Source organism: Trichechus manatus, unplaced genomic scaffold (genome assembly GCF_000243295.1).
Source record: "Trichechus manatus latirostris isolate Lorelei unplaced genomic scaffold, TriManLat1.0 scaffold00298, whole genome shotgun sequence".
Lineage (NCBI taxonomy): Eukaryota > Metazoa > Chordata > Mammalia > Sirenia > Trichechidae > Trichechus > Trichechus manatus.
Genome location: NW_004444234.1, coordinates 819,499 through 823,719, shown reverse-complemented (window position 1 = coordinate 823,719; position 4,221 = coordinate 819,499).

The following is a 4,221-nucleotide window of genomic DNA, read 5'->3' as shown; positions in this document are numbered from 1 at the left end:
TTAAAATCACAACTCTTATTTCTTTGTTGAGAATACCTCAATTTAAGAGGTTAAGTAACTTAATTCATATGCTTATTAATTTAGTATTTGTACCCAGGTCTAGCTGATTCCAGAGACCTAGAGCTCTAAATCGCTACATGAGGTTAATGGCAAATAAAATACACATTTAAACATCTGAGAGTAGGTGAGATTTATCATAAGGGTAGTGTAAAATGAATAGAAAAGAGGATCTCGAATATAATTCTGAGAAGCATAACAATTTAAAGACAGGTAGAAAGAATAAATGTGAAAAGGGAGAATCAGGCTATGTGGTTTGCTACGTGATGGAAATATCAGGAGTGACTGGTGCTCTGGAGACTGGAGAAGAGAGATTTTTGAAAAGAGAGTTGTCAGTCAAATCAAATGACAAGAAGTCAAGCAAAATCAAGATTTAAAAATATTCAGTGGCTTTAGAGAATCAGTGGTTTTATTGTTGCTGTTGTTTTTGTTTTCTTTGATTGACTTTTTTTAAATATAAAATATGGAATAAAATTTAGTTGTTGCAAGAGTCAGTTATTCAAAACTCCATTAAAATTTAAGTTCTTATCCCTGCATTCTCCAAAATCTGAGGTAACCTTAATGCTTTGCCAAAATACTGTTACTAGAGCTATCGAATTATTTAATGTATTTGTATTAGTATTCTTATTAGCATCTTACTATGTTTTATAGAAAAAGGTTTGAGAATATATTAAGATACAAAACTTAATGATCAAATACCTCTTGTACTCTATTCCACAAAAACTTGCTTTTTTCTTGCCCTATCTTATTTATTGTTCGGTTTTCTTTAAAATTCCAACATAGAACCAGCTGTTCACTGCATTGCAATCTTAACTATGTCAGCATAGCATTATCACCTCCCCCTGTGGTTCTCTCTTATTTGTTTTGGTTAAAATTATCACCTTATAATTCTGAAACTTAACCTTTTAACACACTGTGATGGTTAAGATTGTGTGTCAACTTGGCTGGGCCGTGATGCTCAGTGTTTATATGTGATCACCCCCATGATTGAATATACTGTGAGTAGCCAATCAGATGAAAGGGAGTTTCCTTGGGGGTGTGGCCTGCATATGATATAAGCAGACGTTCTGGCTTTTTGCTCACCCTGGATCCTGCGGCTGCCTCCTCTCATCTCACTTCTGGTTCTTGAGACTTGAACTGTCAGCTTATCTGCTGAACTTGGGATTTGTTGATCTTCACAGCCTCTGAGCGGAGCCCTGCTCTCTGACCTGCTGATCTTGGGTTCACCAGTCCCTGCAGCTATGTGAGCCAGGAGAAAACCTGCCATCTTGCCTGCAGATCTTGGAATTTGTCAACCTTCACAGCCTGTGAGCGGGAGCCTTGTTCTCTGTCTGACCTGCTGATCTTGGGCTCGGCAGCTTCTGCAGCTGTGTGGATTGGGAGAGTCCTCTATCCTGATCCATGGACTTCGACATTCTAGCTTCTATAATTGTGTGAGCTGTTTCCTTGATACAAATGTCTCTCTATATGTATTTATACACTTTACTAGCTTTGCTTCTCTAGAGAACCCAGCCTAAGACACACACTTTGCTTGATTTTATGTTCCTTACATGTGTATGCATTTCCTCCATATGTTCATTTGTGAAAATCTATTTTCCACACCCAGAAAAAAAAAGAAACATACATATGGTTTTATTTACTGTTCAACATAAGAAAGAAAGAAAAAAAAATTCCAAAAGGGAACGTCAGGGATGGTATTTAAAAAAGCAGTGGATTACCAACTATGGCAGGCACTACTAAAAAAAAATCTAAGGAAGTTGCAGGTTGAGTTATGTTACCTTCTAACTATGATTTTTTGTTAATTTCTATTTATGTTATCTGTATGAAAAAATCTTGCAAAACTTAGGTATTTATTTCTATTGCTTACATCTAAAATTTTAATGAATATATCAAGTCTGTTTAAAATGAAAAATACTTCATTTCCTACACTTTTCAGTTAGAAAAAAATTAATGATTGAAGAAGTAAAAACTGATTAGCAACTCCATAAATATAGCTTCTATTTACATTTTTCTCACCAAACTTAGATGGATTCATTTTAAATAACATCTGGGAGACATTTCTGCATAGTGAAATGAGTGCACCTTAGAGAGAGATAACTGTGCACAATTCTACTTGTACCATTTTGAGCAAATTATGTAACCTCCCTAAGCCTCAATGTTGATGTATTTAAAATGAGAGTGCTAATTTATAACTTATCATGTTGTTATAAATCTTAGATTAGATTATGTGTGTGTGTCTGGATCTTCAAGGCTTTTGATGAATCATGGCATGGAATAAGTGACTGGAACACTAGGCAGAGGATTTCATCTATGAGTCAGAAAAGTCAGGAGAACATTTGAAAACCTAATGAGCCTTAAGAAAATAAAATTAGAGTTTGAAGTCATCAAAACACCCTGAAAATGAGTGGCTAGAATCCCAGAGAGAAGGGAGATACTGTGAAGTGAGCCCAATGTGTGTGGTTTTACTCCCTTAAAATTTTTGTTAAATTCTTAAGCTGTGCATGGAAAAAAAAAGTAACGAAATAAGTGAAAAATTGATGAAAATTAGAGTGAAGTTTTCAAGTGTCATGGTACTGAGGGATTTAGGACTACCAAATGTGGAGGTGCAGTAATAAATACCCCGAGGTTCTCAACTGAAGAGCTACATGCTATAGTAAGGAAAAACACACAGGCTGGGCTCTACTTCTGTCCTCACATTGCCTTCTCCTCACTGACTGCCTGCCTCCCTCTTTTTTTTTATTTATTTTATTGTTGTTGAGAATATATATGGCAGAACATTCACCAATTCAGCAATTTCTACATGTACAGTTCATTGACATAGCTTACATTCTTCAAGTTGTATAACCATTCTTACCTTCTTTTTATGAATTGCTCTTCACCCATTAACATAAACTCACTGCTCTTATGTTTAATTTTCATCTTTCGAGTTGCTATTGTCAATTTGATTCCATATAGATAGTTCTTAAAAGAGCACAATGCTTAAGGCCGACATTCTTTACTAGTTAAATTCTACTGTTTCATGGCTTTAGGGGATATTTTTGGTTAAGGTTTAAGGTTTAGAGATTATCTCAGGGCAATATTTTTGCTTCCTCCCTTTTTTAAGGACAATTGTGATGTAAGGGCCCTATCTCAAGATCCTTAATAACTTCTACAAAATTCTGGGTATTAGAAGGTACTCATCTTTGGGAAGCCGTTATTTAGCCTACCACGGATGTTAAGATGGAAATTTCTTCTGAGAATATGAATTTATAAAATAAAGATTCAAATAGAAATCTAAAAATAAAAAATGCATTAATTGAAATTAAAAACTAAAAGATTAGGTGTAACAGAAAATTGGAAATGGAGGAAGAGAGGATTAGTGAACTAAAAGATAGATCAGCCAAATATGTCTAAGCTGAAGCACACAGATAATTAAGTTGGAAGGAAAATAAGTAAAAGAGCATATGGAAAGCATAGTGGAAAAAACCTTACATGTGTGTAATTGAAATTTGGAATACACAAAGAACAGAAGAGAAAATGGGGGAGAAACAGTATTTTAAGAGCTAATATACCATTTTTTTAAGCTACAAATTCAGGGAAAGCCATGCAGTCTAAATAAAAACAAAAAATAATCCTTGGCACATGATAGCAAAACTGGTAAAAACCAACTACAAAGAAAAAAACAGAAACAAGGGAACCACATAACACTTTTTCCTTATTTATCTTCGATCTCATTATATGATATTTTGCATTTCTAACAACAGTAAAAAATCTGCTATCCAACTCTTTTACATATTAACGATGTATATCTGGCAGTACCGAACACTGAGGTGCTAGTTTTGATAGTTAAGGTTATGTTATCTTGGGTGCACCGTGATTCTTACTGTTTGACAGTTACATAATTGTGCAATTTGGCAGCTATGTAATGATATAATCTGGCATTTATGTAACAAAGTAGTCTTCCTCCATTTTGTGATCTGATATTGTGATTTCGTGTAACACCAATTTTGTATAAAGACCTGGTCTTTGGAACTTAACCATGTCAATAAGTGAGGAGACGGTGTACCTCAAAGGGGCAAAATAAAACTGATAGCAGACTTCTCAAAAGATATGACATCTTCAAAGTTTTGTAAGACAAACCAAGAAGTCCATAACCACAGGAAAAATCTTTCAAACATGAAAGAA